Here is a 25926-nt window from a genome sequence, read left to right as displayed (position 1 = left end):
AATTACTTCTTCCAAAAGAAAAAAAGATCATTTTTGAAACAGCAAAAATTACAGAAATAAAAAAGAACAGGAACAGAATGAGAAAAATGTTTTGGGGTGGGAGGCGAAATTCAATATTTCTAACAAATAAAAAGTTTCCCTGCTGCTACCTCAGTATATGAATGGCAGTGTTGTAACCCTATGGAGTGTTACAGAGTTGAATCTCATGGCTATGGAACCTCTCCTCTCCCAGACATCACCCTGCTTACCCATTCCCTTCTGTTTTACATAGCTTTCCCACTTTTATTTGTGTTCAATCAATTCCAAAGTGATGACTTAGACATTCTACTCGTTGCATTTTCTGTGCTTCTCCACCTTGTCCATTCTCCTGATGAGAATTGGAACTCTTCTAGAATTGTTGCCCAACAACTGTTCATTAAAGTGAATAGAAGACATGAATCCTTATGGGAATCCATAATATCAATTGTGAGGAACAGAAAAAAAAGAGATAATTTACATCCGAATACCATTTCATAAACATTTATTTTCCTTAAAATTATAATCCCAGATTTCAAGGTCTCACCCAAAGAAGAAAGTCACTCCCATAGAACGAGAGTGGACTTATGTAGTGGGTAACAATCTGACATTAGCACTTCTTATAATTCTTTGTCCTCATTATATTTACATTTCCCATGGGATTATTAGGACATTTGAGAGTTATCACAAATAATTGACTTGTTTTCAGGAAGTGGCCAAGAGGACTATTTAGATGATAGCTTCTTTCGTAAAATGATAGGTATTTAAAAAAGGTGTCCCTAAAACCCATCTAAGTGAAACCCATCTGGATTTGTTGTATGCAGCATAGAACTTGAAAGGAGAGGATTCATTTATTCATCCATTTGCAATTTTTTATTGAAAAATCTCCTCTCCCATGGGTCAGATCTGGTGAGGTTCTTATTTTGATGAAATTCTTATCCATTTCAGCATTTTAATACATAAGATTTTTTTGAAAGAAGCTACAAAAATGATTTTGCTTATCCTATTGTTTAGTGTTTAGATAAGGTTAGTTATATGGTTTGGATTTGTGTCCCTGCCGAATCTCATGTGGAACTGTAATCCCCAGTGTTGGAGGTGGGGCTTGGTGGGAGGTGATTGGAGATTGGATCTTGGGGGCAGAGTTCTTAGGAATGGTTTAGCAACCACCCCCACCGCCACCCCCGCCCCCGACCCACAGCTGGTACTGTATAGTGAGTGAGTTCTCATTAGATCTTGTCCTTCAAAAATGTGTGGCTCCTTCCTCTCACCTTTCTTTGGCTCCTTCTGTGATCATGTGAAGTGCTACTCCCTGTTTCCCTTCAGCCATGAATGTAAGTTTCCTGAGGCCTCCCCAGACGCTGAGCAGATGCCATCATAATGTTGTACAGTCAGTGGAACTGTGAGCCAACTAAACCTCTTTTCTTTATAAATTACCTAGTCTCAGGTATTTCTTTATAGCAGTGTGAGAACGGACTAATATAGTTAGCTACTGTTTTTTTCATGGGGCTTAAACCAGAGTGATTCCCACAGCAATGGCATCTGTCCTTATGAACATATAGGAAAATTTACCAGGAAAGGGAAAAGAAAGGAGGTGGGTGGGTGCTAAATGGCTGAGCACATTCTAGTGTCTTCTGGACCACAGAATTACTCTCCAATAAGCACTTCCTACAGAGTTTAATTGCCCTGTAATCCAGAGAAATTAAAAAAATTATAATAAGTTCATACTGGTGCATTTATCTTCTGACTTATTATGTATCTTAGCTTCTGATAAGAGGGCTGTTCTTTAGATGGTGTATTAATATATTTTAGAAATAATAGTCTGATGATAGATTAGAATTTGTGAGAAGGATAGTTTATAACCATTTTGTTCCTCACTTCTTTCAGCACAGTGTCAATGGAAGAAGGTTATTTTTCTGGAGCATTGAAAATTGCATGGCAATGCTCTTATGAATAAAAATATCTATTTTTTTTCCGTTCAGCTTTTTTTTTTTTCAAATCACAGATGTGTCATATTTTTTTCCCTGTATAACTCACATACAATTTTAGTCAGGGTCTGTTTTTCAAACTGCCTTTGAGAAAATTGGTATTAATGAAAATGCAGTAATAACTTCTTGATCTCACTATATGTTTTAATAATATTTAAAGCATTCGGATTAGACCAGGGTTTCTCAGTCTCAACCCTATTGGCATTTTGGGCCTGATCATTTTTCCTTGTGAGAGGCTGTCCAGTCCATTGTAGGATGTTTAGCAGCATCCCTGGCATCTACCCACTAGATACCAATAACACTCCCAGTCATGACAGCCAAAGTATTTCCAAATGTTGCCAAATGTCCCCTGGGGAGCAAAATCACTTTTCCCCTTCTTTCCCAGGCTGAGAACCACTGAATAAGACAATGTTGAAACAGTGCTGTGTGAATTAGAAAAATTAAGCTCCAGCTCTTCATTTACAAATCCATGCTTAAGAGAAATCTCAGAATTGTATACCAATGTATTAGAAACTCCAGGGCTAGGCCTGGCACAGTGGCTTATACCTGTAATCCCAGCTCTCTGGGTGGCTGAGGAGGCAGACATAGTGAGACCAAGTCTCTACAAAAAGTAAAAAACCTAGCCAGGTGTAGTGACAGACGCCTGTAGTCCTAGCTACTAAAAGCCCAGGAGTTTGAGATTATAGAGTTTGAGGGCACAGAGCAAGGCCCATCTTAAAAAAAATAGAAAGAAACCCCATGTCTTTTTGAAATTAAACTTAAGAATATTTGTCATGTAAAATATTCAGAAGAACCTATTACCATTGACTAATTGCAAATGTTTCAATACAATGTTGGTATTAATGAATATATATTAACCCCCACTCCTTTCCCCTAGAGATCAACAGGGAGCAACTGCCAAGGCCTCAAGCCCTGTCTACCTTGCCTGGCCTCCTATACTTTCCTCACAAAGGGTAGGATTGTTTAAATGATTATATCTGGAAAAACACAGGCTTGGGACTTCTTGATCTGTAAGATTCTATCTTAACATTATAAAATTCAGTGATTTTTGGCAATCTTCAGCAACTGAATAGCGTTTGCAAGTTTTAAGTGACCTTAACTGAGAAATCCATGGACTTGCTATTGGGAGAGCCAGGCAGTTGCTTACCAGGTTCTTCAAGCATCCCCTCCTAGGCTTGCTTACTGTTAGCAAGGACAAAGCTTGAGAAATTTGGAAGGACCTGCTGTTTCCGGCATAAGCCACTCTCTCTGTGGCTTTACATAAACTATTCCTTGCATAACTCCTGTCTGCTACTCCTTCTTTATCAATGCATCTTTTAATTTCCTCCTTCTACCCTCCATCTCACCCTCCACCTTCCACTATCTGCCCCCCCTTCCAACTGTCCCCCCACCTCCCCGATACAGAGGACATTTCCTCCACAAAAAAGTTTAAAGGAATAGATAAAAATGTCTGCTATTAAAGTTAGTCAATAATCAACTTTGCGGTGTGGTGCCACATGGTTGCATGGTGTTTAATAAAAGTTTCTTCACTTTTTTCCCCCTGATTTACCACTTGTCTTTTTGTTCACAATTTGTGTAAAATAAGTCTTGCATCAGTGGACCAGGGAATTTTTAGCTTAATATTAAGAAACAGTAGCTTGTTGGTAATTGTTGCAAGCTTGATCTTCTGGCTGTTTCAGACAGCACCTTCTCTGGTCAAAAATCCCTCTCCATTTACTAGAATTTCCAGAATTAACTTTTGTTTGGCAATACCTGGCAATTAGAAATGAATGAGGAAGAAGGTACACTCTTGAAAAACCTGTATTCGCAGTTAGAGCTGGTAGGATAGGTCATTTCGTTCTCATTAAAAACAATGTATGACAATTAATTTTAGATTTATGTTATCCTGTGTTCCATAAGTAAAGGATGTTCCTGTTTAATCTTTTGAGTATCCCATGGATTTATGAAATACTGTATATACAAATAAGACATCTCTATAGGACGTTGATATTTTATCTTTGCAGAACATGAAATGGGCACTAATTAACTTTGGTTGTACACTGTTAAGTTAAACTCTCAATGAGTACAACTTCCTCTGTGTTCAAGTGGAAATACCATTTCTACAAAGCTGCAGAGTTAAATGTTTTCCAAACACCAACTGAAATGTGCACAGCAAGATTATTAGTTGCTAAAACAACGGATCTAGAGGTTGTTTTGGACAAAACATTTATTATAGCTCAGTTTGAAGCCTTTGTGTTCCCTAATCTTCTTTCTTTTTACAAATGTTATTCTATTTTTTATTTAGAGTTAATGCAAGTTTTAAAAACTAACATAGCTAATCTACTGCATTCGCCAAGAGAAAAAAAAAATGGGAAGACTTTTTTTTTTCAACAAGTTTTAGCCTTATTGCGTATTTCCAATACAAAAATAAGAGCAAAAGTACAGAATGCCTTCCACCTGGATCTTGCAAATTATGGCTTTGGTGTCTATCAGGTGACTTTTAATGCTTGAGAGAATCATTTATGAGTAAAGAGCAAAGAGAATCCAACTGCACAAAGCAGATGGAAGACTGGGATGCAGCCAAGGGGTTGGGCAGAAGAATTTTTAGATTATATTTTCCTAACAATAAATATCTGGGAAGATTTTTGTTTCCAGAGAGTTTACTAAAAAAAAGTTAGTCTATTTCTGTTCTGTGGATACACAAAATAGTAAGGCAGATTTCTACAATACATAAAGGCATAAAATAGGCAATTTAGATGTCTGTATCTACTCTTTCTGGGCCACTGAAGCTCAGTGAGACCCTCGGTGTCTGCCAACTGCTTATTAAGGTCTCAGTTTCTTGTTTAGAACAGCCTAAAGATTGGATCTACAGGTAGTTAATAAAGAAAGTACTCTTTTAAATACATTGTAAATAAGACTGTTGACATTATTGAGTGTCTGAATGAAGTAATTCTTCTCTCGTTAAACAATTACTAAATGGATAAATGTCTTATTTCGAAAGCAACTTTAGTAGATGTTTGCATTTTTTTAAAAAAAGAGGAGGAAGAGTAGAATCCTTCAAAGCCTTCGGAATAGTCTCATCATGCTAACCTTGAAAGAAACAACATTTTACTGAAATATGCATTATTTTCTATAACATCTGTGTTTATGTTACCATTTCACTTTTGGGAAATGATAACAATTATGTGTCAAATAGAGTGACTCCCCCCTGCTTCATAATAGTGAAAATACATTAAATTCTGCTTGTTACTTATTGTCCATCGATATACGTTCATATAATTACACACAGTACTAAAAGGTATGCCTTTTTACCTTTTAAAAAGCATTCCGGTCATTGGAAACTCTTGGATAAACAAGTCGCTAGAAATAAACTTAGATAGTAAAACATTGTGGTCCTGAAAAACTGCACACTACTTTATTTGGAAATAGTAGAATTTGCAGAATGTTGCTATAAAGGGCATGCTACTCAAATTACTTGGTTCTGAAGACTTTTACTATGAAAGCAAAGTATTTTCTGAAGGAGTAGAGCACAAATAGCTAAATGTTTGGGGCAAAAATAGAGTTATTATATTATCATTTTGTAAAATCCTCTCCAGTTTCACCATGTGTGTATTGCATGTTTAAAAAATGGTATAACATGAGAAATGAGAGATGTCGAATGACTAACTGATAGGTTTAAATGACTTAAAAGTGTAGAATGCTGATTATTTACCACAGTTGGGCTGTTCTTTAGGAAAAGAACAAAATCCAGAAAATTTCTTTTAGGCATAGGGAGATGTTTTAGGATATTAAAACCTGCTTTAGAAGACTGCACTCCTGTCACAAATCTTATTTTCCCCTAAATTTCTTCAGTGTTTACTTGTTAGTGTGTCTTTTTCTGCCAGGGAAAGTGTTTGATGATATAAATGTTTCCCTTTCTTCCCCTTTTCTCCTGCTCCTTCTTCTCTGTTTCTTGCATTCTTGTTTTCTTCCTTTTCAAAATAATTGCTTGTCCATTCATAACATCTCAGAGTTGGGAAGAGCTTAGAGGCTCTAGACCAATGATCCGCTCGTCCATGAATCTTCACAGTGGCCATACAGGCTCTGCTGGAATATTTTGGCAATGGAGAATTACCTTATTAAGCAACTCAAATATCATTGTTAGAAAATTTTGTGCTATTTTGTATCAGGATTTATTTTTCTGATTATCTCTCTCTCTCTCTCTCTCTCTCTCTCTCCATCCATCCATCCATCTACCTATCATCTCGTCTTAATTCTGCCTTTTGTAGTTTTTTAAGAAAAAGGTGTTAAATGTCAGCCCTTGAAGTGTTTGAAGGTAGATTTTAAACACCAGTCCCTCTCCCCACTTTATCTCTTTTCTAGCTAAGCAGCTCCATTTCTTTCAGTTGTTTTTCATGTGTCACTGTTTCCAAATATTTCTTGTAATTTTCTTTTTCTCTGAAGCTGTTCCCCTATCTTGTGACACTTGGTCTGGGGTTGGAACAACATAGGATAAAATAAGAAAACTATATTACCTTCTTTGTATTGATCTCTAGACTGATTTTTTCTTTTCTTTTTTTGGCTGCTGCATCTTATTGTTGAATCAAATGCATCTCATTTGAAATGAAATCTTTATGTCTTTTGTATTTTGGTTAGGTCACACTGTTAGTATGAAACAATTGATTATTTGAACCTAAGGCAACTAATTATTCCTACTATATTTTATCATGCTTTGAGTTTCCTTTTACACTGTTTACTGTGTATTATTTCACAGTTAATCTGTGTGTTTGTTTACACCTCTATTCATGGTCACTGATAAAATGTTGAATAAGGAAGGGCTGAGAACAGACTTATGAGGCATTCCAATTTAATGGCTATAAATACCATCTATATACTGACAAGTTCTAAATTTATAGTTCTAGCTGTTTTCAAGCTTCAAATTGATATATCCTGCTGACAACTTTGACATCTCAGATTTCCTATGCCCCAAAACCTACCTGTGGACTCCCATCCCCAAATCTAATCATTCTGTGTTCACACAGTCAGTCAACCTCAAACCCTATATGTCAGCTTTAATTCCTCCATTTCCCTCGTTACTTCTTCTCCAATGAGGTCTGTTAGTTCTACCTTCAAAATCAGTGCTTTCACCCTCTCCCATTTCAGTTGTCCTCCCCGGTCTACTAAGTTCAGATCTCGCCTGAGCAACCTCAACAGGCTGCATGTTTGGGTGTTCATTCCCATTCCCTTCTTATAAGTTACTTTATCTACAGAGTAGCCAAAGAACCTTTAAAGGATGCACAATTTAGTGAATATTATTGTGTGTATGTGTATGTGTGTGTGTGTGTACATATATATATATATATATGCACACACATAGAAAAGTGATAAATCATAAGTATACAGCCCAATGATCACAAGGAAAACACGCCTTGTAAGTTTCACTGAGATCAAGAAATAGAACATCACCAGACCTCAGACGCCTATCTCTGTCATCACCTATATCCTCCTCCCACAAAGTAACTACTGTCCTAACTTTTAACATCATGCATTAGATTTGCCTGTTTTAAATTTTTTGTAAAGAGACATACATTACTCTCTATTGTGTCTAGTGCATTTTGGTGAACATGACTGTGAGATTCATCCAAGTTGTAAATAGGAGTAATTCTTTCATCTTTATTTCATCTTATTCTTGGTTTTTGCACATGGTGTTTTAGTGTATGAACAAACACAATTTATTTATTCATTCTGATGTTGATGGAATATGGGCCACTTCCTGTTTGGGGATGCTATGAATAACACTACTATGAACATTTCTAAATACATGTCTTGGTTTAGATGTATACACATTTCTGTTGGGTTTATGGCATTAAAGGGTAAATACACATTCAATAATACTAGTTACTGCCATATTATAAAGTGATTATGTTAATTTACACCCCACCAGCAGTGAATCAGAGTTACAATTACATTTTCACTACGTGTATGTAAAACTTTGATTTTGAATAGCAAAGACCAAAAAATTATCTTAAAAACAGATAATTCAACAAGAGTAGAAGAAAATATTGAGGTTGGCAATGTCTAGAGTAAAAGGTGACAGATCTCTGCTGTCATTTTAAACTTATGAGTTAGTGAAAAGCATAATTGAGTACTGGTTTGAAACTGATATTCTTTCCAAGAGGTGGGTCCCTGGCAAACACACACTCATAGGAAAACACAAGAGCCAAAACAATCAACCTTGCTAAAATGTCTCTTTGGGGAATGAAAAATGCACTCTTACCCACTCTACTTGCCTCCTAGGAAGAAACAACATCAAATGCTGGAGGAAATATCTTGCTTTTCCAAACTGCCATTTAACGTATCTTATTATCAGCCAGTAGATTATTTTTCTCTGAGTATGTTAACACATGCTGTCTCACGGTTCTTCATTTATGTCCTATTTATCTTGCCTTTCCTGTCTCTTCAGTCTAATTATTCACCATGCCTTCATCTTCTTCAGACATGTACATAAAGCTTATTACATAAGCTAACTACATAACTTAAAGAGATCTTTCTTTTTTCTTTTCCATTTATTTATTTATTTATTTATTTATTTATTTATTTAAGATGGAGTCTCCTCTGTCACCCAGGCTGGAGTGTAGTGGCGCGATCTCGGCTCACTGCAACCTCTGCCTCCCGGGTTTAAGTGATTCTATCATGTCAGCCTCCTGAGTAACTGGGATTACAGGCATGTGCCAAAATGCCTGGCTAGTTTTTGTATTTTCTTAAGTAGAGATAGGATTTCACCATGTTGGCCAGGCTGGTCTTGAACTCCTGACCTCAAGTGATCTGCCTGCTGCGGCCTTCCAAAGTGCTGGGATTACAGGCATGAGCCATCGCACCCAGCTAAAGAAAATCTTTAGCACGTTTAGAAATCTATGACTTTGATATATAGGGATGACAGTGGAGAAATACATATGTAATTTCTTGGTGATTCTGGTTAACCTTCATGGTGAAGTGTCAGTGTTACCACCTCAGATTCAAACCAGAACTTTTATGAGAGTAAAACGAGAGGGAGGCATTGTTGATAATTACATCACAATTACATCAGGATAATTGCAATCAGCCTATACAGGACTGTCCTAGGCAAATTAGGACCTATCGCTACCCTAGCTTGATAATCACCTTCAGATCATCTTCTTCCCTTTTCAGGAGCTATGGATGGTGGATCCTCTAATGTGAGTGTTTTAAAGGAATGGGGGTTGTTCAGGAGATTACAGAAAAGAGAATTGCCCCCAAAAGTATGGTGTAGTAGAAAAAAAGTGTAAGTGTAGAGTTAGGTTTTAATTTCTGATCTAAAACTCAGGTATAAATTTGGTTGTTAGTCAATCTCTCTTATCCTTGGGTTGTTCATTGGCAAATGGTAGAAACGTAAGAATAAAACAAAGTGCCTGAGACAATGTTTAGCTCTGTAATTTTCAGAAAAGATACTCAATAAATTTTAGCCTACTTAGAAGGTCAATGCTTACAAATAAGGCAACCAAAGGGAGGGGAGGGGGCGTCATACTGAATAAGGTCCAATTTGCTCATCTGAATAATAATTCTTAATATTATACACATCTTTTACACTTTTCTGCAAGTACTTTTACATTGCTCCTAAGAGCTATCTTGTGAGCAGGCTGGGTTATTGCTATTACACCCATATTAGAGACAAAGAAACTGAGGCTCAGGGAAGTTCACAGATTTGACAAAGTTTCCATGGTTATTAAATGTTAAGTCTAGGCTATAAACCGACATTTCTTTATATGTCATCCTGGACTCATCCAGCGAGATATCACACTTATTTGAAAGGAATTTTTCAATAATAAAATATTTAAGGTGTGTGCTTGCATAATATGGTTGACTTTATTTTTCTACACAGTGAGGTGTTATCATTCTGGAAGCTCAAAGATCAAATCATGAATCTTTTATTATCTGCATATGAATTATTATCTGCATTTTATGGTGATTCACAAACAAACGTCGTTGCTTTCCCCTGAATACTAGAAATGCCTCAGATAGTTTTCTTTCAACCCTCTTCAGTGCGAACATTCTGCAATGGGAGTGCTCATATTGTATCTGAAGTGGAATTATAATTTCAATCTGTGATTAAAAGCACATAAATTATTTCAAAGGCAAATAAAAAGTTAGTTGTGGGCCAATTATTGTTTAGAATTTTTCCCTACTGATTTTCTGATTGATAACACCAGAAAGTTCAAATTAATTTGAGAAACTTGGATAGTCAGGACTTTGCTAGTTCTTCAACAACAAAGAAAAGTGGGGGGCCGGAGAAAACAGGTGGATAGTGTTCCAAGTCCATGGGAGTGGCTCATGCCTCTCCAAGGGGAGTGGGCTGACCCTGGAGCTCCAGCCAGGGAAACAGCCACCCACATGGCTGCAGGTTCTACCCAAATAGCTCTGAAACGCCTCAAAAAATGCCAGACTAAAATCACAGAAGGAAATGTATGCAGTTTGAATGATTTAGGAGAATAGACTAAGTGAAAGTTGGAATCAATACAGAAAAATATTTAACATATTTATATTTCTTTTTTTAAATAACAGCTTTATTGAGCTGTAATTCATCTAACATATAATTTACAAATTTAAAGTGTACAATATAGTTTTAGTCTATTCACAGAGTTGTACAACCATCAGTCACCAAAATAAATTTTAAAACAGTTTTATTACCCCAAAAGAAATCCAAACCTATTAGCTAACATCACCCGAGCTTTCCATCTCCTCCTGTCCTAGGCAACCACTGAGCTACTTTCTGTCTGTATAGATTTGCCTATTCTGGGCGTTTTCTATAAATGAATTCATACAATATGTGGTTTCTGTGACTGATGTTTTTCACTTAGCCTAACGTTTCCAAGGTTTATTGGTGAATAATATTCCTTTTTAGCAATGCTATCTATTCATCAGCTAATTTGGTTATTTCCACTTTTGGGTTATTACAAATAATGCTGCTTTGAACATTTGTATATACGTTTTTAAATACACACTTGTTTTCATTTCTCTTGGATATATACCTAGGAGTGAATCATGTTAACCCTATGTTTAATCTTTTGAGGAACTGCCAGGCTGTTTTCCAAAGTGACTGCACCATTTTACATTCCCACTAGCATGTTTTCCACGTCCCCATCAATATTTGTTACGATGTGTTTTTTAAATTATAGCCATCCTAGTGGATGAGAAATGGTATTTTATTGGTTTACATTTTTGTAATCACTAATTATAAATTGCATTTTTGTACAAGATGTTAGCCAACATATATGCCATTCAAAAAGCAACATCAGATGTCTAAGCTAAAAGTTGAATAGTTTTTACCTAAAACATTTTCTCCACTATGAAAATTCTTATTTCATTTTATATACTTAATATTCCATAGTTATTTCTTTCCCCTGGATTTGTCATGTGGGAATGAACTTACAGTGTATTGCGTTATTAATTATATCTTTTCTGGTGGCATGATACTCTTTTCTCCAAAAAACCTGTAGAAGATAAGGTCTATGCCTCTTATTTATTTTGAAACCTTATCAGGATCTAATACAAAATTGAATATGTAGTTTGGGCTCAATAAAGATTGGCTTATTGACTGATTCAGTTAATTGCTCATTTTTGCTGGGCTGATTTAAATTGTCTTAAAGTTAAAAAGAAAATAACTGAAGCAATATTGACAAAGAATAAACCTTTTTTTTTTTTTTAATCTGTGACAGAGTCTTGCTCTATCGCCCAGGCTGGGGTGCAGTGGCGCGATTTCTGCTCACTGCAAACTCCGCCTCCCGGGTTCACGTCATTCTCCTGCCTCAGTCTCCAGGGTAGCTGGAACTACAGGCTCCCGCCACCTCACCCGGCTAATTTTGTTTTCGTGTTTTTAGTAGAGACCATGTTGGCCAGGATGGTCTCCATCTCCTGACCTCGTGATCCGCCCGCCTCGGCCTCCCAAAGTACTAGGATTACAGGCGTGAGCCACCAAGCCTGGCCAAAGAATAAATTTTACCAGTATTTGAGTAATTGAGATTTTACCAAATGATTTTTTAATTCATAGATTAACAGAATCTGTTGATTAAGTGAAACAGCATCTCTAAGATAACGGAATTGGACAATTCCCTGTGGTGGGGAGTGTGTTGCATGGGGCCGTGTGCTGCTGTTTCAGAGGGTTATGTGGGGAGTTTTTCTCATGTCTGCAAACAGGACAAATAAAGTAACATAGATAGATTCCATTGGAAGATATTTGGAAGCTAACTAAGGAGCATATGAGCAAAAGTAGTTGTTTTTGTTGTTGTTGTTTTCGTTTGGTTTTTTTGAGACAGCATCTGGCTCGGTTGCCCAAGCTGGACTGCAATGATATGATCTCAGCTCACTGAAACGTAGTTTTAAGGGAATCAGTTTTCATTTGTTTGACTTCCCTATATGCTCTTTATCGAAATTAATTTATCTGGTAAATTAACAGATCACAGTTAACTGATCTGTGTCTGGTTTTCCTTTTTTTTTTTTTTTTTTTTTCAAATTTGCTCCTTTCTGCTACGCACAGTGGCTCGTGCCTGTAATTTTAGTACGTTGAGAGGCCAAGGCGGGAGGATTGCTTGAAGCCAGGAGTTTAAGACCAGCTCTGACAACATAGTGAGACTCCATTTCTCCAAACAAAACAAAACAAAACAAACAACAACAACAACAAAAATGCTGGGTGTGGTTGTGTGTACCTGTGCTTCCAGGTACCCAGGAAGCTGAGGTGGGAGGATGGAGGATGGCTTAAACCTAGGCGGTCAAGGCTGCAGACTCCAGACTGGGAGACAGAAAAAGAACCTGTCTTAAAAAAAAAAGAAAAAAAAAAAAAAAGAAAAAAACTTGCTCCTTTCCCATTTTATACAGAAATATAAAGAATTATAAAGACATGTAGAACTTACCACACTGCTGTACTCAGTAGTGTAGAAGCCTCCAGGAGGAAGAGTGGGGAAAGGAGAAATTACAATAGGACTGGCAGTAAAATCTTCTTCAATCAAAGTACATGAGTACTACCTCTAATCCAGCTCATTAAAATAAACATTTCCAATACATTATTCTTTTTATGTTTAGCAATTATTCACCAAAATTTGTGAGCTATTTATAATTTCTTGATCAATTATATACTATTATTACAGTTTAAAATTTATTTTTAATTGATAAATAAATTGTACTATTACTGTTTTTTAATGGTAATTACTATTATTTATTATTGTGTACTACTAATAATTAAAACAATACTCCAGAAGGAAACATATATTTCTTAGGTGTTATTATCATAGGCAGCATAAATTAATTTCATTTTATAGACATATTTTTGTGGCAGAGAAATATGCTAAGGTGATCAAAAATACTTTTAGCATTAAATATAGACTGTATAAAGAAAATGGGGCACATGTACACCAGGGAACACTATGCGACCATAAAAAATAATGAGTTTGTGTCCTTTGCAGGGACATGGATGAAGCTGGAAGCCATCATTCTTAGCAAACTAACACAAGAACAGAAAACCAAACACCGCATGTTCTGACTCATAAGTGGGAACTGAACAATCAGAATTCATGGACACAGGGAGGGGAACATCACACTCCAGGGCCTGTCAGAGAGTAGGGGACAAGGGGAGGGATAGCATTAGGAGAAGTACCTAATGTAGATGATGGGTTGATGGGTGCAGCAAACCACCATGGCACATGTATACCTATGTAACAAACCTGCATGTTCTGCACATGTATCCCAGAACTTAAAGTACAATAAAAATTACTTTAAAATAATATTCTATTATAGATTTTGTAGGAGAAATCACATAGAATAATTGTTTTGAGGATAAAAAGGACCAAGTCAAATTTTTGATACTTGAAGAGTTGATCACGTATTTGCTCATATGTTTATAAAATAGATGATGATGGCATTATATTGATGTAATATTTATATTTTATTGGCTATACTTAAAAGGGTAATGCTAGTATTTATAATATTCTGGAAATTTCTGTCTGTGCAGCTATTTAAACTGTGATGAAGAAGATATTTTATATGTCAACCTAGAAATTTACAAAGGGGCATGTTTTTCCAAACTCAGTGGATATTGAAAATAAAAATAAAACATTGCTATGGACCAAGATAGGATACTTTCCAACCCCTCAGGTTTCTTTTCTGTTATGCTGTCCATTATATTAATTTTGAACCTAATTTTATCTAAAACTCTTGGAGTTGGGGGGAATGGAGGAGCAAATAGAACCTGCAGCTGTTTAGTCTCTGAGTGCATTCTGCTTCTGAAAGTGATCCCAGAAGATGCTTCTCAATGATTCCAGTGAGATGAGACTTGAACCAAGCCTGCTTTTCAGAACCTTCTTCGAGAGCCCTTGATTTCCCCCTCAGAGTGATTCTTATCATTTCTTAATTGTCTCGTCAATACAATAAAGGCCATTTAAAAGCATATTTTTCAAGTTAAAAGAAAAACCTAGTTATGCCTAAATTATAGCAGGTAAAACTTCAGAGAAGTGATTACATTCTAACATTATAAGAGTTGGAAGTTGGTAAGTATACTGCAGTGTTTGTTTTGGCAGCTGAGAGGCAAAGCTTTAAACTTGGGTAAGATTTTCATATTTTCAAGCCAAATATGGTCAGTTTTTAACTCTTAATAACGTCCATCCATATATAGATCTCTGTTTATTGTGTGACTTGAATTTATTACTCATGCAAGCCACTCCTTCATGAGGCAGTGTGGGGTGTTCCTGCCCTTGACCCTTCTTTGTGGCTTGGCACTTGCCCTACCCCCTTTGGGGCACAGGATCATGATAAACTGGGCTAACAGGAGGAGATTTGGGGTGATATGGAGAAAGGAGACAGGGACTCTGTACACAGACAAAGTCCTGAATGGAAATGGGTGTTATCATTGAGGGGAGTGCAATGAGCGGGTATTTTCAAGGATGTGGGACAGGTAAGAGGAAGCACCAGCACCAGCCGGGGGCAGTTACCAACCATGGGCCTGAAGGGCAGAGTAAGGGCTGGTGACCTGAACCCAAAATTCGCCTGATAGTGTGGCCTTCAGAAGAGAGATACAGATACTGGTGGGCCCTTGAGGGAAAAACTAAGATTCATTCTCCTTCTTTACTCTGATCTTTTGCAGGGCCTCTACTTGGCCAGACCCAGCTAGAAGACTAAGATCAGGGGCACTCTGGACGCAGCCCACAAGGCTAGCTCTCTGCGGCACTGAGCAAGGTAGGGAAGGATGGGGAGTGTATTTGCAGAGCAGCTGCAGAACGTCCAGCATGGTGAGGATAACAATACACTAGAGCTTTAAGAGGTGGCAGTGTAAGAGAAAGTAGTGTCTTGTAGCTGAATTATTTCTAGGTTTCTAAAGGAATTGGAGAGTATCATAAAAGAAATGTTTGTGTCTCCCCCAGTTTCATATGTTGAAGCCTTAACGCCCAATGTAATGGTATTAGGAGGTGGGCCCACTGGGCGATAATTAGGTTTAGATGATATCATGAAGGTAGAGTCCCCATGATGGGATTCATGTCCTTATAAGAAGAGGAAGAGACACAAGATTTTCGCCTCTGCTGTGTGATGATACAGTGAGAAGGCAACCAGCCATATGGTGAGCCAAGAGGAGAGCCTTCACTAGGAACCTGGCCATGCTGGTGCTCTGATCTTGAACTTCTCAGCTTCTAGGACTATGAGAAAATAAGTGTCTGTTGTTTAAGCCATCTAGTCTCTGATACTTTGTTGTTGCAGTCCAAGCTAAGAAAAGGAATCTAGAGGTCCCAGTGCTATCCTCTCTTCTTGTATGAGAACTGGGACCCTAGGGGAAGTAACAGAGGCAAAAAAGCACTTTGAAGACAGACATGGTGGGAATTGATAAACGAATTGATAGAGACAGAAATGAACTGTTTTGTTTTATTCTCTGAGGACTCTGCTCATCACCCAATAGCACCATTTTCTTTCTCAGAATGGATTCTTTCCCCTATCTTTCTAATCATTAGAGGTGTAGCTAAGATATTACATATATGCATACATATAATATGTATATGTGTATATATGAATGCATTATGTGAATATTAATAATTGTATTGAATTTTAACTTAAAATGGTAGATTTTATTTAAAGTATTATAAAAGTTCCTATATTCATATTACTTCAAAATCTTATGCTGTATTATCAAAACCATATCATTCAAAATGATATTTAACTTGTTTGATACTATTAATGTAATAGTGTCAGATTAAAACTTACTACTATTTATTCTCACATATATACACTTATAAATAATTTAAAAAGTAACAACAAGCAAGGAAATATAATTCCCATAGATATCATTGAAATAGGGTCAATAATAACATAATGAACTTATTTATACTTGAATAAATATATGTTGTTATAATTTTTTTCTTTAGAAAGTGGATTTAATAGAAAAGGAAGAAACAGTGTAATTTTCTCTTTAGAAAGTGGATTTAATAGAAAAGGAGGAAACAGTGTTAAGAAGCCCCTCCAATTATGATTTTCTGAATATTCTCTCTCCATTGGAGAGAGAAACCAAAGGTATGTTTGTGAGGATATATACTATAGACCTCTTATCCTGAAGGGAGCTGTGAATAATAGTAGCACTAAGGCAAGACATAGTTGAGAAGCAGGAGTTTCAAATGTTTGGACAGCTGGTGGAGGAGTTAGTCTACTAAAAGCAGAGTGTTTGCTGAAATTTTCATTTATAAGAAGAAAGTGTATACATTGAGGGAAGCAATGTTTTGGTATTCTTTCAAACTAATCAGAAAGAGCAGGTTCAAAACTTGGAAGTAAGGGAGAACCTTAAGTGAACCCCTCATAATCATAAAAGTGAAGCAGTTGTTTACTTGGAGAGCAGATTACAGGAAGGAGAAACTAAGTGTGGTCAACTGACTAGAAACAGCAAGACACGATAGATCACAATGGAAGTGAAAAACAGGAGAAAACTAAATAAACCAATGTTTATTGCACATCAAATTACCATACTAAGCACACATGTCCATATCAAATGGAAGAACACGAACATAACCTAAGACAAATGAAGCAAGAGTTAGGAAGACTAGAGACTAAAATAAAATGAAGCTTGAGAAAAGGGCTGGGAACACAATTTAAAAATTAGCAAAGGGTAAGTATTTAAAGCTGAATTTGGTGCAAGGTGATAAACAAAAGTGAAATCATCTGCCTGATAGACTGTGGCATGTTAATGAATGCTAGAGAGCAGGCTGAACTGTCAGGATCCTGTTTTCATCTGTAAAATACAAAAAAAAAAAATACTTTAGAGGTTGTTGAAGCCTTTGATAAATGAAGAGAAAGTATGGTTGTGAGGATAGGAGTTTGAAAACTTTTTACTATATTTTTAAGCCATAATCACATGTAGTAAAATGCACAGATCTCAAGGGTAGAGCTTGATGGATCCTGACAAATGTCTACAACTGGGTAATCATCACTCTAATCAACATACAGAACACTGCCATCATTTTCGAATGTTCCTTTGTACACCCTTCTAGTCCATTGCCATCCACTCTCCCCTGCTAAGGAAGTGACAGTTCTGAGTTCTATCACCATTGATTAGGATGACTGATTGGTTCTTGATCTACATATAAACGGAATCTGACAGCATATAGTCTTTTTGTCTGGCTTCTTTGCTTAACATAATGTTCTGAAGCTTTACCCACACTGCTGTAGGAAGAGCTGGTTTGATTCCCATCTCAAATACTCTAGTCACGTGACCCCCGACAGCATTCAAGCTCCTAAAGAACAGGAAGTTTTATCTGTTTTGTTCAATGCCTCATCCCCAGTGCTTAGAATAGAACCTGACACATAGTAAGTGCTCACGTTTTCAACTATAAGATGAAAATAAAAGTAATAATCTTTCTCAACTATAAAATGAAAATAAAAGTAATAATCTATATATATAAGTATATATATCTATACTATATATAGGTTATATATACTACATATATAGAAGGGGGATAGGGGAACAGTGAAGTATAAGGAAATAGGGTGATCTGGAAGTGTGGGTTAAGAAGGAGCCAGTTTTCTGGGAGTTGAAATAAATGAAATAGGAAGTGGCTGGAAGAGACTCACATATGCTTTATGGCGAGTGAAATTAATTGAACCATGAGATGAGGAATATACTTAATTATATAGAATTTGAACCTTTAGGGTTTTTTCAATGTAACAAAATGAATGTGCACTTAAAATGCTTGGCGGAATGTGCTATCCTAGAATCTGGAGGTCATCAAAGAGAATTATAAGGGGAAAAAATTACAAATCTATTCCAGTTGTATGAGAAAAGTCTTAAGTGGAAGTTTGGTGAAGGAAAGTCTTGAAAAGTTTAAGGAACTATTTGTTATTTCCTTATTTTTTTGTATGTTTTAAAAAAGTCTTACTAGCATTCACATGGACTTAGCTACATTTTCTGAAGATTATTCTATATCTCATGTATTTTTTTGGCATGTAAGTTTATTCCCCACTCCACAAAGGAAGTGTATCTTGAAATGATTTGCAAGTGCAAACTTGGTCATGGACCTTTTATCATTAAATTTATGCAATTTAGGGTTGTGATAAATGACTTTATAAGGCAAGTTCATCTCATTGTGCCCTGGAACAAAGGATTTCCTAATTATGCTCTTGTTTTCCTAGTTTTTTAGTGATCATAGAGTAATTGTACTGATGACTTTTTTTTTTTTGCCAAAACATGATTATTATCAATTAAATTATTTTGTTTTCTTAGTATGATTGTACTAAGCTTACTCACATTTAAGAGGAAATATATTGTTACAAATTTTCATTTTATCGGTGTACTTAAGTTTTAATCAATGACTTTGATAAAGTCATTTACTTGAATAAATGACTGTAGCTTTTTGGAGCTTATATGTACCAAATCATGGCTAACATTAATAGGAGAGGCATTATTGAAAAAATTCTTATGGCTGGGTGTGGTGGTGCATGCCTGTAGTCCCATCTACTTGGATAGCTGAGGTGGGAGGATCGCTTGAAGCCAGAAGTTTGAGTCAAGCCTGTACAACATAGTAAGACCTCATCTCTAAATAAAACAAAAGATGATTATGAATTGTAAATATTCTGTAAGCTGTGTAAATGCTTTGCAAAATAGATGTTAGATGCTCTTCTGCATATTTTACATAGCATAGTAGAGTTTGATATTTATCTACTTTAATTATTGGCATTGTAGAATTTATTATATAGTTCCCCAGGTTATTTTCTGTGGTATATTTTCTTGAGCATATTTTTCACAATTTTTTTTTGCCTTCTAACTTGTGCATGCTATGGCTCATTATACTCATTTATGTTAAAATGACATCTTAGTGAGCATCTAAATTGCTTACTTTTTGTTGTTGTTGGTTTTGGGGGGATGGAGTCTTACTCTTGTCACTCAGGGTGCAGTGCAGTGGTGTGATCTCAGGTCACTGCAACCTCCATCTCCTGGGTTCCAGCAATTCTCCCACCTTGGCCTCCCAAAGTGCTGGGATTACAGGCATGTGCCACTGCGCCCAGCCTAAGTTGCTTACTTTAAGTGTCTTAAAATGGTAATTATTATAAGATATGTCAGAATCCTTTGGATTTTGAAAATACTAAAGGAATTTAAAAGAGTAAAATGTGTACATTATAAACTATAAGTTATGTAGGTACCATTTTGATGGCTTCTGAAATTTCAGTGAGTTTTTAATGGCCTATTAAAAGGTATTTTTCACCGTCTGGATTGTGATGCAGATATTCTTGGAATATAAAACATTCCATAGCCTCCCTTTCATCCCCAGTCAAAACACAGACATGCACACTTGCACATGAACACACACACGTGCGCGCACACACACACATACTCACACACCAGTAAGTCTATGTCCTGTTGGTGTGCATGCAGCATCTGTTTTGCCAGCAAGCTCTAAATTTGGTTGAAGGCAGGGATCACAGAAAATGGGCCAACCAGGAAGATGGAAGGGATGGCATGGAATATACTCCCAGCCTATCTCTTTGGACTGGAATTGGACCTTTGGGGTTAGAACAGAAAAGCATGTTTGGAAAACCTGTTTGCATGAAAGATTTTGTAATATTATGGACATATTGGAGATACTTTGAGACCCATTCCTGCTTGACTCTTCATAGAGTCCAGTTCTGCTTTGGAATCCCAAAGTGTAATGGTTTTGAGATCTTTAGGATTCAGCATTCATGGCACAGATTTTGGGTTGGTATCACCGTCAGTGGAGCAGGCGTTAGGTTCTTCAGTAAGGTTCAATGAAATGAGGAAAGGATGTTGGATGCCCCTAGGTGACACAGCTGAATGTCAGATTGCCTAAATGGAAACATTGGTGGAATCCATCTGGGAGTATTAGAAACAATCAGAGAATGCTTTAAACGGCTTAGCATTCTTAATGAAGCCATCACAATTTGAATATGTGTATACATATATACACACACTGGTAAAACAAAGTGACAATTTGGCTGTACTGTGATAATAAATTTCAGTGTGCACATGTAATCTAAAATTACAAATTTTTTGGCTAAATTAAATTATTATAAAATGGCTTTCAGTTAAATAAAATTAAATTTAAATGGCTATGTTTGTTGTCTCTGATATATGGTACTTTTGGGCTTAGTGTGGCCAGAGGTGATTATCTACAACCAGTTATAGTATAACAGTAAATGTCTTTGTTAAAATATTGAAGTTGTAATTACAAGACATTGCTTCCAATAGCAATTTCTTTTTCTTTAAATTCCAATAGGTTTTTGGGAAACAGCTGGTGTTTGGTTACATGAATAAGTTCTTTAGTGGTGATTTCTGAGATTTTGATGGATCCCTCACCCAAGCAGTGTACACTCTACCTAATGTGTAGTCTTTTATCCCTCACCCCCTCACACACTTTACATAGTATAGTCTGAAGTCAGGTAATGTGATGCCTTTGGATTTGTTCATTTTGCTTAGGCTTACTATGGCTATGTGGGTTCTTTTTTTTTGGTGCCATATGAATTTTAGAATTGTATTTTCTAGTTCTGTGAAAAATAATGGTGGTATTTTCATGGGAATTACATTGAATTTGTAGATTGCTTTTGGCAGTATGGTCATTTTCTTTTTTCCTTTATTTATTTATTTATTTATTTATTTTTGAGACGAAGTCTCGCTTTGTCGTCCAGGTCGGAGTGCAGTGGCGTGATCTCGGCTCACTGCAAGCTCTGCCCCCTGGGTTCATGCCATTCTCCTGCCTCAGCCACCCGAGTAGCTGGGACTACAGGCGCCCACCACCATGCGTGGCAACTTTTTTTGTATTTTTAATAGAGACGGTGTTTCACTGTGCTAGCCAGGATCGTCTTGATCTCCTGTCCTCATGATCCACCCGCCTTGGCCTCCCAAAGTGCTGGGATTACAGGTGTGAGCCACCACGCCCAGCCGACAGTATGGTCATTTTCACAGTATTGATTCTGCCCATCCATGAGCATGGGATGTTTTTCCATTTGTTTCATCTATGATTTCTTTCAGCAGTGTTTTGTAGTTTTCATTGTAGAGATCTTTAACCTGCTTGGTTAAGTATATTCCTAAGTATTTTATTTTATTTTTTTGCAGTTATTGTGAAAGGGGTTGAGTTCTTGATTTGATTCTTAGCTTGGTCGCTGTTGGTGTATAGCAGAGCTACTGATTTATGTATGTTAATTTTGTATCCTGAAACTGCTGAATTCATTTACCAGTTCTAGGAGCTTTTTGGATGAGTCTTTTGGGTTTTCTAGGTATATGATCATGTTATCAGCAAACAGCAACAGTTTGACTTCCTTATTACCAATTTGAATGCCCATGTGTAGCAATTTCTAAGAGAAGTTGCCATGTAAACTCCACCTAGTGTGGGTCCATACTTACTATGCAATCCCACCCTGGAATAAGTCCTTTATCAAAGTTTGGTTAAAAACAAAGTGTCCAAGACCAGCTCTCACTTTCCATAGTAAACAATCAGACAACTAAACAAAATAATAAAACAACTATCTTTAGTGGTTGGAGAAAAACAGCACAGGGTTGTGATCCTTCTGAGAATGGTAGCGACTACGAACTCTATGATTGTCTTGGCTTTCTTTTTAGAGTCAATTTCTAACTGTTGGCACAGGGAGGAAAATCCAAACAGATCTTGTAATCATTGATGAGTTGTGAAAATGGAGACCAGAGTTGGAGAATCTGAGGCAGCTAGCAAAGTTTTGGAAAAGGGGGCACTCAATAAGAGAGCTCCATAAACCTGCATAGGCTCCTCTTTGATCTTTGTTGAGTACTAAGCTGCCCATGTATAGAATAAAGCTCTGCAAAGATGGCCTAAGGATGGCCATGGAGTTGCAAACTGAAAAATTCCCAGAGCTCACAAAGGACAGGAAGACATTTGAGCTCTAATCATCCAGAATGAAGTCCTTGATGATTATCTGGGAAATTTGGTGGAGACTCCTAGAGTCCTTCCTTACAAGCAGGAGTGAACCATCACTGGAGTGAAGCTACTATTAGACGGTCTCTAGCAAAGCAAATAAATAGGTCTCAAAGTTATGAAATTGATATTCAAGTTGTTTCATTCTGTAAAGGAAGAAAACAATATCTAGATTTTTAAGAATGCTACATTTACCATATTTAGCATCTAATAAAAATTAATAAACATGCCAAGAATAAGGACAATATACCCATAACTGGATACAGATCAGTAAATAGGAAAAAGTACCAAAATGACAATGTTGTTAGAATTAACACATAAAGATGTTAAAATAGCCACTATAATTATGTTTAGTATTAAACAAAAACATGAGCATAGTGAGGGAAGTAACATAAATTGTTAAAAAAGTGAAATAGAACTTATAGGAATAAAAAATACAATATATTAAAAAAATTCCAGATAGGAGTAATAGCAGATTGAATAGTGTGGCAGAAAAGATCAGCATACTTGAATATATTGTATAGAACCTATTGAAAACAAAAAGAGAGAAAGGAAAGAAAACTAACAGAGCCTTGGTGACCTCTGAGGACAATATCATACAGACCTATTTAAATAGGTATAATTAGAAATCCAGACTAAGAGGATCGTAGGGGCACTAAAATATATGTGAAGAAATGATGGCTCCAAATTTTCCAAAACTGATGAAAACTTAAATCTGCAGATCCCAAAAGCTTAAATGTACCCCAAACAGGATAAGCTTACATAAACACATCAAGGTACTTCATAATCAAATCTCTGAAAACTACTAGAAAATGATATTTTTAAAAAGCGACTAAAGAAAAAAGACATTACATTACAAAGAAACAAACATAAAACTTACAGTAGATTTCTCATCTATAATTATGTGTGCAGAGAACAATGGAAGGACATCTATAAAGTGCTGAAATATATATTTTTAAAAGGCTATCAATGTAAAAGTCTATAAACAGCAAAATTCCTCCCCAGAATAAAATCAAATTAAAGACACTTTCGGAAAAAAATAGAAAACATTTGTTTTCAGCAGACCTAAGTCACAAGAAATGTTAAAGGAAGTTCTTCATGTAGAGAGGAAATCATATCAGTTGGAAATTTGGATGAACACAATGAAATGAAGAGCACTGGCAATACTAAATATATGCTTACATATGGGGATATTTTGCCTTAATTTTTAGTATCTTTAAAAAGTATTTGATTGCTTAAAGTAAAAATAATGATGTGCTTTGGTAGTTTTTAAGACATGTAGAAGTAAAATATAAATAACAGCAATGACACAAAGGAGAGGAAGGAGAAGCAAAATACAAATGGCCAATAAGCACAAGAAAAGATACTCAACATCATTAGTCATCAGAGAAATGCAAATTAAAACCATTATGAAATGCTGCTTCACATCTTTTAGGTTATCTAAATTTATACGACCAAATTTATACCACCATACTAAGTGCTAGCCAGGATGTAGAACCATTGGAACTATCGTATGTTGATTTTGGCAGGATACATGTACAATCACTTTGGAAAACAGTTTGATAGTTTCTTGTAAGGTTGACATACCCTTTACATATGATTTAGTAATTCTCCTCCTAGATTTTTATCCAAGAGAAATGAAAAGTTAAGTTCAGAGACTCTGATGCATGAATGTTCATAGCAACCTTATTCCCAATTGCTAGAAATGGAAATAACCCAGGTGTTCATCAGTTGGTGGTAGATAAACAAGTAATGGTACATTTATAACATGGAGTGTTACTCATCAATGAAACAGAACAATATACTGGTATATGCAACACCATAGGTGAATCTCTAAAATATTATGCTGAGTAAAAGTAGCCAGATTCTGAAGAGTACATACTGTATGATTACATTTATAAGAAACTATAGAAAAAGACAACGCTAATCTAAATGATAGAGTGAAGGTCAATGTTTGCCCGGGAACATGGCTGGGAAGGCGGACAGCTCACTGATTTAGAAAGGACACAAGGAGCTTCAGAGGTGATGGGCATATAGTATATCTTGACTGTAGTGGTGGTTATGTAGTATATACATTTGCAAAAACTCATTGAAATGTACATTTAACATGGGTGTAGTTTATTTGTGAAAATTACACTTCAATAAAGTTGATTAAAATATGCCATCAATAAAACAAAAGGGAAAATAATGTACTGCTATTTGGCTGATGAATAGAAACATTTTGAAGAGTTCTATGGTAGGCTTAGCCAGGGGTGCTTTAGATGCTTGCTTACTGTAAGAAACAGGATACAAAAATATGTAATTATGGCAGGAAGGTAATTCTGTTCATTCACTAACTTGTATCCTTAATCTTGTATATCCTATTACCACTTGTTTCTGGTTTGAAGCAAAAGCATCCTCCAGTTAACTGGGCATCGTCATTCTTGCTCATCTTAGAAAACACTTCAGTCTTTTGTCATCTGTTTAACCTGTGTCTGTTGCACTCACCTGAATTAAAACAATTATTCTGTGAGGTAAAAAATAACATGTGAACATAAACATAGCTATAGTGGAATGACTAAGTAATAGAACAGTAAATACCTGGAAGTCACTTTGTCCAATATCTGAGGCCAAGGAAGTGGAACGGCTGTCCAAAGTCACAAAACTAGTTAGAAACAGAGCCTTTATTTTTACACTGAATTTTTTTTTAATTGGTAATGCATTTAAAAATGTAATTCCTCCTCCTTGCTTCTTGTACTCTGTCCTTCTCTTTCCTGTCCCTGCGTCTCCCTAGAAAGGCTTCTGCCTTTCTTATGCTCATCTTTCTTGTTCACATCTCTCTGCCTTGGCTTTCATCACCCCCTCATCTGAGATGTCATTTGGATTCTCAGCAAACGCAGCTGGTGAAGAAAAGTTGTCATATTGTACAACGATGTGTTTTTATTTCTCATATGTCTTACTTGAGGTCTTACAACAACTTACATTAATATACGTAATGAAATATACTCACCTAAATCATGTTTACCTCAACCTTTGTGACCACCATTCTCTTTCAACACTTTCTGAGAATCTGTCTGCTTTAAGAAGGTTTTTCTAATCCATAGTTAATGTGTCCTTATACCCTTAGTATCTATTTTGCAATTTATTATTTTTTTCAATTAGATTTTCATAGGTAACTATGCCACAAACTATATATAAAATAATGCCTTTAGTGAATTTATTATTTAATGTCTAAGGGCACTCCTATTGTAATATAGAATTATTTGTTTTGATCTGAGATGTATGAAGGATGATTATAGGCATTGCTCTATGACTGTAAAAAAAAAAAATGCATTGAGGCTGGGCGGGGTGGCTCATGCCTGTAATCTCAGCACTTTGGAAGGCTGAGGTGGGCGGATCACTTGAAGCCAGGAGTTTGGGACCAGTCTGACCAACACAATGAAACCCTGTCTCTACTAAAAATAGAAAAAATTAATTGGACATGGTGGCATATGCCTGTAATCTCAGTTACTTGGGAGGCTGAGGCATGAGAATCACTTGAACCTGGGAGGCGGAGGTTG

The 25926-nt window shown here is 36.3% G+C and overlaps 1 long non-coding RNA gene across 3 annotated transcripts in view; it reads left to right on the top strand.

Moving 5' to 3' along the window:
* LOC106997619 (uncharacterized) overlaps positions 1-25926 on the top strand; it is a 258203-nt gene that overhangs the window by 1527 nt on the left and 230750 nt on the right. For all 3 annotated transcript variants that reach the window (XR_003728311.2, XR_013415497.1, XR_013415498.1), the window contains exon 2: positions 15103-15194. This is a non-coding gene — a long non-coding RNA (uncharacterized LOC106997619). The remainder of the gene's footprint in view (positions 1-15102; positions 15195-25926) is intronic.

The sequence above is a fragment of the Macaca mulatta genome, chromosome 3 (assembly GCF_049350105.2).
Source record: "Macaca mulatta isolate MMU2019108-1 chromosome 3, T2T-MMU8v2.0, whole genome shotgun sequence".
In the NCBI taxonomy this organism is placed as follows: Eukaryota; Metazoa; Chordata; class Mammalia; order Primates; family Cercopithecidae; genus Macaca; species Macaca mulatta.
This window is presented reverse-complemented; position numbering and strand designations above follow the sequence as displayed.